The sequence below is a fragment of the Rana temporaria genome, chromosome 3 (genome assembly GCF_905171775.1).
Source record: "Rana temporaria chromosome 3, aRanTem1.1, whole genome shotgun sequence".
In the NCBI taxonomy this organism is placed as follows: domain Eukaryota; kingdom Metazoa; phylum Chordata; class Amphibia; order Anura; family Ranidae; genus Rana; species Rana temporaria.
In genome coordinates this window covers 112,662,114-112,676,372 of record NC_053491.1, presented here as the reverse complement: position 1 = coordinate 112,676,372, position 14,259 = coordinate 112,662,114, and positions in this window count along the sequence as shown.

Sequence of the window (14,259 nt, the reverse complement as noted above, 5' to 3'; positions counted from 1 at the left end):
ACAGGTAAGTGTCCTAATATTAAAAGTCAGCAGCGGCAGTAATTGTCGCTGCTGACTTTTATTTATTTATTTTCGGCAGAACTCCACTTTAAGAACATGCATCAGTGGGCCATGCGTTGTTATTCCCTGACACCCAGCCCGATGTGAACACTCAGGACAGGCTCACAGAGATTCCCCCAGGATGCGGTCTGAACAGACCGGCAGTGTGTGATGATAGAAGATGGATGTAACCCCAAATGGGAACTTGGAACTAAAGGGGGAAAAGGCATGTAAATGTATGTGTTAATGCACTTAAATATGCAGATGTATGGTAACATGTATACCACAGAGAAAATACCCCAAGAGTTAGCAAGTACCTACCAGTGGGACCACTGTATAGTACAGAAAATCACTGCACCGACATAGTCCAGACCAGGGGTCAAGTTTCGGGGAAAAAAGTGTGGGAACCCCCACCCAAGATCCACTCCCCCACCAAAAAAATAAAAATGATACGCTCATATGCATAATTACTAAACCGTATGTTTTTTTTTTGTTTTTTTTTTATCCACTGTACCTTAGTAATCCTTTATGTTACTGACCGCTTCCTGCATATGGATTCATCGGGTAGTGTGCGGGTATTCCGTCACTTCCTTGATGCCGAAATGTCTCCTGGGTGCTTTCGTCATTCTAAATCCCGCGATAACTCGCGGCAGACCTCCGAAATGTCTCCTGGGAACAATGACAAAAGCTCCCAGGAGACATTGCGGCATTGAGGAAGTGACAGAATACCCGCACACTACCCGATGAATCCATATACAGGAAGCGGTCAGTAACATAAAGGATTACTAAGGTTCGCCTGCCCCTGACAGTGACTCGAGCTGGGCATCGCCACTTAGTGAAGGATTGGCTCCGGCGGCTCGGCTGCTCTAGTCCTGCAAAGGGAACTGCGTTCCTGCTGTGAAAAAAGTGTAGGAACTCCGTTCCCACGCGTTCCCGCAGGACTTGAGCCCTGGTCCAGACTGAAGATAGTCCTGAGTCAGTTGTTTGGTGATGAAGCCAGGTGGTCAGTATTTCAAGCTCAAAAAGTGAGTCCACGCTGGAAAATACGTGTATATGAAGAGCGATATGGGATACATGTATATTCACTACGAAGGTTGCCATTGCCATTGCCATTGCAGGATGCACATGAATACAAATCCATTATTTACTAAAGTCAAAAGTCAAATTGCACTGGAAGTGCAGTCGCTGTAGATCTAAGGGGGACATGCAAGGAAGATAAAAAAAAAAACATGCACATGATTGGATAATAAAATCAGCAGAGCTTCCCTTCATTTCAGATCTTCCCCTCAGATTTACAGCAAGTGCACTTTCAGTGCAATAACAAGTGAACTTTGCACTTGAAGTGCAAAGTGGATTTGCCTTTAGTAGTGGAGTGGGGGGGGGACTTAAGCCCTGTATGAGCTTCAGAGTGATAGACAAACATCCAGCCGATCAAAGAACCCTGTGTGCAGACAGCTGCTATCTGGATGCTTAAGAAGGGGGGGGGGGGGTAAGAGCCGACACCCAACCCAATTACCCAATGTGACCAAAGGTCCACTTGGAACAGGCCTGCAGCGATTCCCCCAGGATACGATCAGAAGAAACGGGGACTGTGTGATGTTTGAAGATGGGTATACTCCCAAAGGGGGAAATAGCATGTAAATGTATATATTAATATACCTAAGTATGCAGGTATATGGTAACATGTATGCTATGGTAATCCCCCATAAGTCAACAAGTACCTACCAGTAGGGCCACTGTATAGTGCAGAACATCACTGCACCAACATGGTTCAAACTGACTGTTCATCCTATAGAAACTAGATTTGGTACTTGTTAAGACTGTCATACTGGAATTTATAGTTGTCCTCTCTCCTCCCACCAACCTGACAAATCTAATCTAATGCCCGGTACACACGATCGGAAATTCCGACAGCAAAAGTCTAATGTGAGCTTTTGAACGGAAATTCTGACCGTGTGTATGCTCCATCGGACTTTTGCTGTCGGAATTTACGCCAACAAAAGAGAGCTGGTTCTCAAAGTTGTCAAGAAGTTGAGTCCCTCACTTACATCACAGTGCACCCTCCTTACCTTATGCTGCTGCTGGGAAGAAGATGGATGCATTGCTTGAAAGCAGAAAGTAGGGGTCTGAAGGAGTACCATAGGAGGGCTGGCACTCTCCTGCAGCTGCAGGAGAGGTCCGAGGGCCACATGAAATGGCCTGGAGGGCCAGATTCGGCCTGCGGCGGCCTTGTGTTTGACACCTGTGCCCTGAGGTGTCTGCTAAAAAAAATATATAGGGCCAGATCCACATAGCGAGTTCGCCGGCGTATCTACTGATACGCCGGCTTACTTTCAAATTACCCACGTCGTATCTTTAGTTTGAATACTCAAACCAAGATATGACGGCATCTGTGTTCCATCCGACAGGCGTACGGCTTTGTACGCCTTCGGATCGTAGGTGCAATACTTCGGCGCCCGCTGGGTGGAGTTCGCGTCGTTTTCCGCGTCGGGTATGTAAATTAGCTTTTTACGACGATCCACGAACGTACGCGCGGCCGTCGCATTCTCTTACGTCGTCTCTAGTCGGCTTTTTCCGGCGTATAGTTAAAGCTGGTATTTTGCGGCGTATAGATAGACTTGCCATGTTAAGTATGGTCGTCGTTCCCTCGTCAAAATATTTTTTTTTTTTTTTTGCGTAAGTCGTCCGTGAATAGGGATGGACGTAAGTCAAGTCTAAGTTCAAAAAATTACGTCGTTGCAACGTCATTTCACGCAAAGCACGGCGGGAAATTTCAAAACGGAGCATGCGCAGTTCATTCGGCGCGGGGAAGCGCTTCATTTAAATGAATCACGCCCCCCTACCCGCCGATTTGAATTCCGCCGCCAGAAATACACTACGCCACCGTAACTTACGGCGCAAAATCTTCCTGGATTTGACTTAAAGCCAGATAAGATACGGCGTCGTAGCGTATCTCTGATACGCTGCGCCTATCCAATTCTATGTGGATCTGGCCCAAAATGTTTGAGGGTTCTGAGTAATTTTCTAGTAAAAAAATTATGATTTTTACATGAAAGAGAGAAGTGCCAGAATAGGTTAACCACTTCCCGACAGCCGCATGTATATGAACGTCCCCAGAATGGCACGTACAGGCAGATGGGCGTACAGGTACGTCCCCGCTATTCCGCGGGTCGGGGGTCCGATCGGGACCCCCCCCCGCTACATGTGGCGGTCGGATACCCGCGGAGAGCGATCCGGGACGACGGCGCGGCTATTCGTTTCGGAGCTGAAGAACGGGGAGAGCCGTATGTAAACACGGCTTCCCCGTGCTTCACTGTGGCGACTGCATCGATCGCGTCATCTCTTTTATAGGGAGACTCGATCGATGACGTCAGTCCTACAGCCACACCCCCCTACAGTTGTAAACACACACTAGGTGAACACTAACTCCTACAGCGCCACCTGTGGTTAACTCCCAAACTGCAACTGTCATTTTCACAACAAACAATGCAATTTAAATGCATTTTTTGCTGTGAAAATGACAATGGTCCCAAAAATGTGTCAAAATTGTCTGATGTGTCCGCCATAATGTCGCAGTCGCGAAAAAAATCGCTGATCGCCGCCATTAGTAGTAAAAAAATTTTTTTTTATAAAAATGCAATAAAACTATCCCCTATTTTGTAAACACTATAAATTTTGCGCAAACCAATCGATAAACGCTTATTGCGATTTTTTTTACCAAAAATAGGTAGAAGAATACGTATCGCCCTAAACTGAGGGAAAAAAAATGTTTATATATGTTTTTGGGGGATATTTATTATAGCAAAAAGTAAAAAATATTTAATTTTTTTCAAAATTGTCGCTCTATTTTTGTTTATAGCGCAAAAAATAAAAAACGCAGAGGTGATCAAATACCACCAAAAGAAAGCTCTATTTGTGGGGAAAAAAAGGACGCCAATTTTGTTTGGGAGCCACGTCGCACGACCGCGCAATTGTCTGTTAAAGCGACGCAGTGCCGAATCGCAAAACCTGGCCTGGGCATTTAGCTGCCTAAAGGTCCGGGGCTTAAGTGGTTAATACTGCCACCTGATTCTGGCAAGGGTGCAGGCGCTATAACATCGCTAAATTATATAAATCTTTTTGCAGGCTTACCTGTAATGCACCTTGCAGTAAAAGTCAATGATCTTTGCTTTAGGTCATATTGGGAAACTTAAGAAGAGAGAGAGAGAGAGAGAGACTTGTAAAGCGCAACACATGCAAACTGAATCGCCTCAGTCTTGGTGCTTTTGTACTAGAAATAATTGATATGATGATGTGTACAATATTGATTCATAGGTCCACCAGGTAATAGGTAATTAAGCTTTTGCAGCTAGTATACTTCCAATGTGATCTTGGATGTTTGTAGTGATCACAATGTAATATTACAAAACTGAAATCTGTGTTTGGCCGTGTCCTGTGACTAGATCATAAGGGGTATTTACTTGTAATACGCTGGCTATCTATCACACAAGCATGTTAGGTTAAATGTAATTAATTAGTGACAGCTCTTAAATAAAACAGGCTTAGTTCTGTGAATAGGGGAACAACGGAGGGCAGTAATGGTTAAATAGAGAATTTTATGGATATTGGTACAGCTATGGTTTGTGGTTTCCTGTCATACCAGTCTAGTCTGCAGTTTTTTACTCAGCTGACCAACCTGCTTTTCCATTCAAACTAAATGAGACATAATGTTTGCATAACCAATTATATATAACAAAGTACAAGGATATATAATATGGCCCGGATTCACGTAGCACTTACGCCGACGTATCTCGAGATACGCCGCGTAAGTGTAAATGTGCACCGTCGTATCTGTGCGCCGTGCCCACAGAACTAGATACGCCTGAAAATAGGCTTCTTCCGACCGACTTAACTTTCCTACGCCGTCATATCGTGGGCGCATATTTACGCTGGCCGCAAGGGGCGCTCCCATTGATTTACGATTCGAATATGCAAATGAGTGAGATACCCCGCTATACGAATGTACTTGCGCCCGGTGCATTAATATACGCGGTTTTCGTAAGTCGTACGTCCGGCGTAATGTTATGCCTCATAAAGCAGTTGTAAGTCAGTAGCATCAATGTAAATGGCTACACCAGGGAACACAGCCGTCGTTTTTTACGTCGTTTACGTAGTACGTGAATAGGGCTGGGCGTAGGTTACGTTCACGTCATAGGCAGTGATTCGACGTATCTTAGGCGTTCGTTCCGACGTGATTCTGAGCATGCGCACTGGGATACGTCCATGCGCCGTTCGTTATTCATATCTTGATGGCGCTCGGCCCATCATTTACATGGGGTCACGCCTCATTAGCATGGCTCACGCCCACTGCCACTTACGACGAGTTACGCCGAGGGAACCCAGCGTAGATTTGGAAGCAAGTGCTTTGTGAATACTGTGCTCGCCGCTCTGCGCTACGTCGGCGTAGCGTATATTCGATACGCTACGCCGGCATAACTATGCGCCGTTGTATGTGAATCTGGGCCTATGTGTTTAACTACTTGAAGACCAGGCTTTTTTTGGGCACTTTTAGTTTACAAGCTTAAAATCAGTATTTTTGCTAGAAAACTACTTATAACCTCCATATTTTATAAATTTCTTTTAGCAGAGAACCTAGGGAATAAAATGGATTCACGCTTTAAAACTGCACATGCTCGTGGAATAGCGACAAACTATGATACTTAAAAATCTCGTTAGGCGATGCTTTAAACACCTTTACAGGTTACCTGTTTAGAATTACAGAGGAGTTCTAGGCTAGAATTATTGCTCTCGCTCTAACGTTCGTGGCAATACCTCATATATGTGATACGAATATCGTTTACATATGCGTGCAAAGACTTACGTATGCGTTCGCTTCTGCGCGCTAGCATTGAGGGATAGAGGAGCTTTAACAAAAAAAATATTATTTATTTAATTTTATATTTTTACACTGTCCCTTTAAAAAAAATGTATCATGTTTATTTCTATTACAAAGCATGTAAACATCCCTTGTAATATAAAGAAGGATGACCGGTCCTCTTTATGTAGAGAGCTGGGGTCAAAAAGACCTTTTTAAAAGCAAAAGAAAAAAAAGGTTGATCTTTTGTTAAAAAAAAAAAAAAAAAATCTACTTACAGCCTGGACCAGAAGTGACGTCATAAGCTCCTGTCCTTCAAGGCCATATAGGCGATCAAAGCGGATCTACTCTTTGATTGCCTGTGTGACCAGCCGGGGGCACTGTCTTAACATTTCTCAGGTGAACCGGCGGAGAAACACCAGCGAGCAGCAGGAGGGGGGACAGCCCCTCGTGCTGCCTTTGAAAATGTTCCAGCGGCTCACAAGCCTCTTGAAACGTTGCCATGAGAAAGCCAGCCACCGGTGGTAAAAAAACAATACCGGGGTTGTAGCTGTCTGATATTTTCAGCCATGATCCCGGTGAACCACTTACAAACTACAACATACAGTATATACACGTATTGCGGTCAGCAAGTGGTTAAATTGTTTACATGTGTTTTCTTCAATGTATCCTAAATGTATCAATTTCTACAGGCCAGAGCAGTCACAACCAGCCTTATGGCCCGTACACACGATCCGAATATCGTACAAAAAATGTCCTCCCAGGAAGAATCGTACGATAATCGGATCGTTAGTACAGAGCTTTCGAGAGCCGATCATGACAATTCATCCGATATTATTTTATCGGACAAGCACGAAAATTTTCCTCATACGATACCAGATCGTACGATTTTCGTTTAGTCAGTACAGTTGTAATCCGAAAATACAATACAAATACACTACAACACATGACATCACTTTTGATTTTTTTTTTTTTTCTGTCGTACGAGAATTTTCGTGACTTTAATATCCTATTTAATTTCTACTTGCGACTATTAAGCAAAACAAGTCGTACGATCTGTCGTACGATATTCGGATCGTGTGTACGGGGCATTAGGCATATCAGTGGGATACACATACTTTGTGTTTTGTATATGAGTTGTGGTGCACATTTTCTGGCTTTCGGTTTGCATCACTTCAAGTGAATTTATTCAAAAGCTGACCAAATGTTTAAAAAAAATCTGTTCAGTTCACAATATGTTGGGTTTCAAGCTTATGCCATACTTACTTGATTTATGCCTTACGGTCTCATTACCCCAAGTGTAGTAGCATGCAATATGTCAAGGCAGCCCAATCATTTTGAAAGTGCTGCCAAAGCACCACAATGCAGCAAAAACTGGACCTAATACAAATAAGCCGAATGCAGTAAGAAAACCTATTCGCTATTAGTCGGCTTCCAATGCACCACAAATCAGACATGCAACATTTGTTCCCATTGCACTGTGCCAAAACCCATGGTTCACATCTGTACATTCCAGTGTGCTGCCTTGGTGCAATAGGGTGTTAAAAATGGGTGGCATGGAACTGCATATTGTGCACTACCATGTATGAGGGCAATGTGCGATAAAATACATGCTTCAAGGTGGCTTCACACTGATCCACTGCACTTTGGCTGCAGTCCAATGTACCCGCGGTATTGGTATGGGTTAGCTGTGCTTTCCTATAGACTTCTATTATGTCCCGCAGTTTTGGTGCATTTTCTGAAAGAGCATAATGTAAATGTATGGCAAAGCATGGTTAACCTGCACCAGGTTTGGACAGCTTTTTTTCCTTCATAAATTAACTAATTTAAAAACTGCATTTTGTATTGACTTGGGTTAGCTTTGTGTAATATTCATATTTGGTTGATGATCAGAATCATTTAAAGGGGTTGTAAAGGTAAAAGTTGTTTTACCTTAATGCATCCTATGCATTAAGGTAAAAAAACATCTGACAGCACCGGCCCCCCCGAGCCCCCGTTTTACTTACCTCACCGTTCGAAAGTCCCAGGCACGTGCTGGTCATCCTGTTCGGTTCCCAGCCTGGCCGTTGATTGGCTAGGCTGTGTCAATCACAGCGGATTATGTGGCGCGCCGGGCTGAGGGATACAGTCGGCGGCTTTGGCCGCCGCAGTATCACGGGAGCGCGCTCGCAAAAGCTTTCCACCATGCTCGCTCGCATGAAGGTAGAAAGCTTTTGCGAGGAGGAGCCGAGACAGCCGCCGAGGGACCCCAAAAGACGTGGATCGGGGCCACTCTGTGCAAAACGAGCTGCACAGTGGAGGTAAGTATAACATGTTTGTTATTTTAAAAAAAAAATACTTCTGCCTTTAGTGTTCCTTTAATTGTGACAAATATGCAAAAAGAAGAAAAAAATCAGTACCTGTAATAAATAAATCATATTGTGAATTAAATTTTACATTTTGTACAAAACTGTACTCTATTGTGTATGCTTGCTTATGTTTTGCACACTCTATTTATATTCTGCACACAATCATCATTCTTCTTCCTCTTCTATTCTTTCTCTCACGTTCTTTAGACCCTGATAACAAACTAGCTTGCCTGTGTACTGCTTCAGCTTTGCCCCTTGTTACCTTAAAAAAAGTTTTTGTCAGGCACATCAATCATCTGGGCGAAGTCCCAGAGGACATTGCGCCACTGCATAGGAACGTCTACTCCCGCGGGAGCTAGTACCCGGAAGCAAGGTGAAAAATAGCGATAATACCGTATGTACACCCCCAAAAAAAAAAAAAAAACACAATACTGTACATGTTTGAGGTAATACAAAATGTAATGTTATATACTTGTTTTTTGGGTGAACCTCCGCTTTAACTTTTTTATCATTTTGTTTATTCATTTCCAGATCAAAGGGATAAACTTCGATCTGCAGATGATGGGCACTGATGAGAAGACACTGATCGGCAATGATGAGGAAGCACTGATGAGGCTGCACTAATGGACACTGATGAGGCTGCACTGATATGCAGCACTGATAGGTGGCTCTGATGAGGCGCCACTGATGGGCAGCACTAATGGGCACTGATAGGCGGCACTGATGGGTACTGATAGGCGGCACTAACAGGCAGCACTGATGGGCACTGATAATCTAGGTGAGAGAAGGTGGGCAGCTTCAGCTGTCAAAAAAGCAGTCAGACAGTGGTTATAAATAACTCAAACCTACAGAAAGATACATTAATGTTACATATTGTTACTTTTGTATCATTCTGTTTATTAATTTCCAGCTCAAATGGATAAACTTTGATCTGCAGATGATGTCAGTTAAAACAACATGACAAGTAAAAGAATAAAATGTTTCTCTGTTTACCCACTACACCTCCGGAAGGTTTACCCCCCTTCCTGACCATTTTTTGCAATACGGCACTGCGTTACTTTAACTGACACTGTGCACTTTTTTCCCACAAACAGAGATTTTTTTGTTGGTGGTGATTGATCACCCCTGCATTTTTTTTTTCTTTTAGATAAAAACAACATTTTTAACTTTCTGCCCTCAGGCTGCATTCACACTAATGCGTTTTTGATTCTATTTACATTATGAGAATTTTTTTAAATTTGTTTTACTATGGAACATTATCACATCAATGCATTTTTGTGCCTCTGCATTTTTGGAAAGGGTCTGGGACTTTCTTTCCCGCAAAATGCAGCATTTTGCATGTAATAACATGCATCTAAAACGCAAGTACTGCATTTTTACTGCAATTTTACAGCGAAATTGCTGGCTACATTTTTTTACGAAAAAAACGGCCCTTCGGTCTGGTATGGACATGGTCTGGTATGGGGGACACCCCCCCAAAATCCATACCAGACCCTTATCCGAGCATGCAAGGCGTACCCCTCCCCCTCCTGAACCATACCAGACTGCATGCCCTCAACATGGGGGGGTGGGTGCTTTGGGACAGGGGGGCTCTGCGACCCCACCCCAAAGCACCTTGCCCCTATGTTGATGGGGACAAAGGCCTTTTGCCGACAACCCTGGTCAGTGGTTGTTGGGGGCTGCGGGCAGGGGGCTTATAGCAATCTGGAATTAACAGTGTAATTAAATCAGGGCCATCGGTAAAAACATATAGTGATATCACACTCACATGTTACATCATCTTGTATAAAGCTTATAATTTGTGTAAGGCTAATCAGGGAGACACTGCTCTCCTCCTCACTGTTACAACCGTGTAACTGAGACACCAGATAAAAAAGTCACCAACTGTGACCGACGCATTGCGTCACCAATCACCTGACTTTTTCAAGGGATCACAGAAAGCACAGAAAAAAGAACTGCAGAAGTGCTCAAAAGCAACATGTGTAGATGTGAATCGAGCCTAAAACACATCCAACATAAAATGTAAATAAAAAAAAAAATTCTTTATCAATTTAGGCCAATATGTATTCTACTACATTTTTGTAAAAAAAAATCTCAATAAGCCCATATTGATTATTTTTCGCAAACGTTATATCGTCTTCAAATTATGGGATAATTATTATTTTTTTTACTAGTAATGGTGGCGATCGGCGGGACTGTGATATTGTGGTGGACAAATCAGACACCTAACTGACACTTGACAATTTTCAGCTTTCAGGGCTGTCGCTCTTTGAATGACAATTGCGTGATCATGCTACACTGTACCCATATGAAATGTTAATAATTTTTTGCTAAACAAACGAAAAAAGGTCAAAATGTTTTATTATTTTTTTAAACATTAGTTTCTGTTATAACATTTTGAAATAAGTAATTAAAAGGCTGCACTGATGGGCACTGATGAGGCTGCACTGATATGTCCATCATACGATAATCACACAGCTTTAGAGAGTCGATCACAACAGTTTGTCCGAAATTATCCAAAGGGACAAACATGTTTTCAATATCTTTTCATCTGTTTTTATAAACAATATTACACAATACAAATACATCTACTTTCTCAATATCTATACAAATTATCCTATTCAACTGATATGGGATCATGTTTTATAGTATAGGGACTATTATCCCTCTCTTTCCCCTTCATTCTTTCCTTCACCAGTTTTCTAGGATCTATTTAATATTCCTGTATTTCAATGTCATTCACCCAAACATTCATTCAACTATAAAAAAAAGGGGGGGGGGCGGGGGTTTTCCCTCCACGGGGTGATATGTTCCCCTTTATAAGTATTTTATAAAATTTGAGGACTGAAATTCATCCCAGTGTTGCCACATTTTTGGCATTCGGTTTTTTATAAACCCTCTTTGTCCCTTGTCTGTATTTCCATATGTTGTATTTTGTTCATTTAACATACCCATTGCATTATTGTTGGGGCTTCTGTCTTCTTCCATCCACGGGCTATTATTATTCTAGCTGCTGCTATCATGTGATGAAAGATATCAGATTTTTTGGCTTTTATTGATCCTGGTATTATAGATAATATTATAACATTTATGCTTGGTTGTATATCTGATCCTGAAACTTTTCGTTGTATATAAAATATCCTACTCCAGAAATTCCTCACTAAACGACACCCGTACCAAATATGAGCCATTGTTCCACTATCCTTAAAGAGGAGGTGCGGAGGGGAAAAAATTAAAAGCCAGCAGCTACATATACTGCAGCTGCTGGCTTTTAATAAATGGACACTTACCTGTCCTGCTGTCCCTCAGTGTCGGCAGTAGGGTTCCCGGCGTGAAGCCGAAAGGCTACACTGACGCCGCCATTGCGGGTAAGGGACCCCGGCAGTGTAGCCTTTCGGCTTAATGCCGGGAACCCTACTGCACATGCGCGAGGCCCGCTCCTCTCTCCTATTAGCCTGGCGGCCAGGGGAGGAGGAGGGAGCCCCGTGGTGACATCACGGCCGCGGCCGGACTCCCGGAAGTGGGAAAGAATACCTGTCAAAGACAGGCATCCTGTCCCCCCCCCCCCCCCCGAAAGGTGCCAATTGTGGCACTGGAGGGAGGGAGGAATCCGATGAGCGGAAGTTCCACTTTAGGGTGGAGCTCCGCTTTAGGACATCTCCAACATGTTTCTGTGTTCTTGTTAATTTTATTCAGGGCCCCTGGACTCCAATACCACCTCATCATAATTTTGGTAATTTCTCTCTTGATGTTTTACTGCTACCGATGTTTTGTGTATTATTGACAGTGCCTTTTTCCCATTCTACCTCCTCTTCCCATTTTCTCATTTATACCAATTCATTAATAGGTCCTGAGGGAAGTAATAATTTATAAACTTTAGAAACGCTTTAAATCACTTTTTGATCTTCTATTTACAATTGTTCAAAATTGGTTAATGGTTTATTTAACGCTGATAATTGTATTTTTGATTCAATATATGTATTTAATTGGTGGTATTGTATCCATTTGTTTTTATATTGTGGTTTTGGTAATTTACCATCCACAAGGATTTGTGCCAGTCTCGTTGTCTCCGAGCTATTCTATTTCATAATTTTTTTTACTCTTTCTGCTTGTGGAAATTCCGGATTGGATAACAATGGAGTAATTGGGCCAACTATCGTGGATAACCCCCCCCTCCCCCTTTTTTATTATTGTATCCCATATTTTTAGGGTGGCTGAGATAAAGATCGTTAGTCATTTTTTCTTGGGACGGAATTGAGGTTTAATCCATGGAAGGGTTTTAACCACTTAAGACCCGGACCAAAATGCAGCTAAAGGACCTTGCCCCTTTTTGCGATTAGGCACTGCGTCACTTTAACTGACAATTGCGCGGTCGTGCGACGTGGCTCCCAAACAAAATTGGCGTCCTTTTTTTTTTTTTCAAAATCACAATAAGCGTTTATCGATTGGTTTGCACAACATTTATAGAGTTTACAAAATAGGGGGTAGTTTTATTGCATTTTTATTAATTTTTTTTTTTTACTACTAATGGCGGCAATCAGCGATTTTTTTTTGTGACTGTGACATTATGGCGGACACTTCAGACAATTTTGACACATTTTTGGGACCATTGTCATTTTCACAGCAAAAAATGCATTTAACCACTTCCAGACCTTAGGTGTTTTTCAGATTCGGTGTTTGCAAGACTAAAACATTTTTTTCTGCTAGAAAATTACTTAAAACCCCCAAACATTATATATTTTTTTTTTTCTAACACCCTAGAGAATAAAATAGTGGTCATTCCAATACTTTTTGTCACACCGTATTTGCGCAGCGGTCTTACAAGCGCACTTTTTTTGGAAAAAATTCACTTTTTTGAATTAAAAAATAAGACAACAATAAATTTGGCCCAATTGTTTTATATATTTTGAAAGATAATGTTACGCCGAGTAAAATGATGCCCAACATGTCACGCTTAAAAATTGCGCCCGCTCGTGGCATGGCGTCAAACTTTTACCCTTAAAAATCTTGATAGGCGACGTTTAAAAAATTCTACAGGTTGCATTTTTTGAGTTACAGAGTAGGCCTAAGGCTAAAATTATTGCTCTCGCTCTAACGATCGCGGCGATACCTCACTTGTGTGGTTTGAATACCGTTTTCATATGTCGGCGCTACTCGCGTATGCGTTCGCTTCTACGCGCGAGCTCGTCGGGACGGGGCGCTTTAAAAAAATTTTTTTTTGCTTTTCGCATTTATTTTTATTTATTTTAGAATTTTTAACACTGAAAAAAAAAAAAAAAAAAAATTATCACTTTTATTCCTATTACAAGGAATGTAAACATCCCTTGTAATAGAAAAAAGCATGACAGGTCCTCTTAAATATGAGATCTGGGGTCAAAAAGACCTCAGATCTCATATTTGGGCTTAAATGCAAAAAATAGAAAAAAAAAAAAAAATGTCATTTTTTCAAATGACCAAAAAAAAAATTTGTCTCTTTAAGAGGCTGGGCGGGACTGACGTTTTGACGTCACTTCCGCCCAGCCGAGCTATGGGGACGGGCGAAGGAGATTTTTCCTTCAGTCCCGTCCCCGCTCACCAGCCGACAGCATCCGATCGCCTCCGCCGCTACCGACGGCTCCGGTAAGCGGCGGAGGGCACGGGAGAGCGGCGGGAGGGGGGGGGGCCCCTCTCCCGCCACCGATAACGGCGATCTCGCGGTGAATCCGCCGCGGAGACCGCCATTATCGGATTCCAGACCGCGCACCCTAAAGATGGATACCTCGGTTGTGACAGCAGCTGCTGCCGTTACCGAGATATCCGTCTTTAAAAATAGGACGTACATCGTCGTGCGCAGGTCTGGAAGTGGTTAAAATGCATTGTTTACTGTGGAAATGACAGTTGCAGTTTGGGAGTTAACCACAGGGGGCGCTGAAGGAGTTATGTTCCACCTAATGTGTGTTTACAACTGTAGGGGGGGGTGGCTGTAGGAGTGACGTCATCGATTGTGTCCCCCTATAAAAGGGATGACACGATCGATGC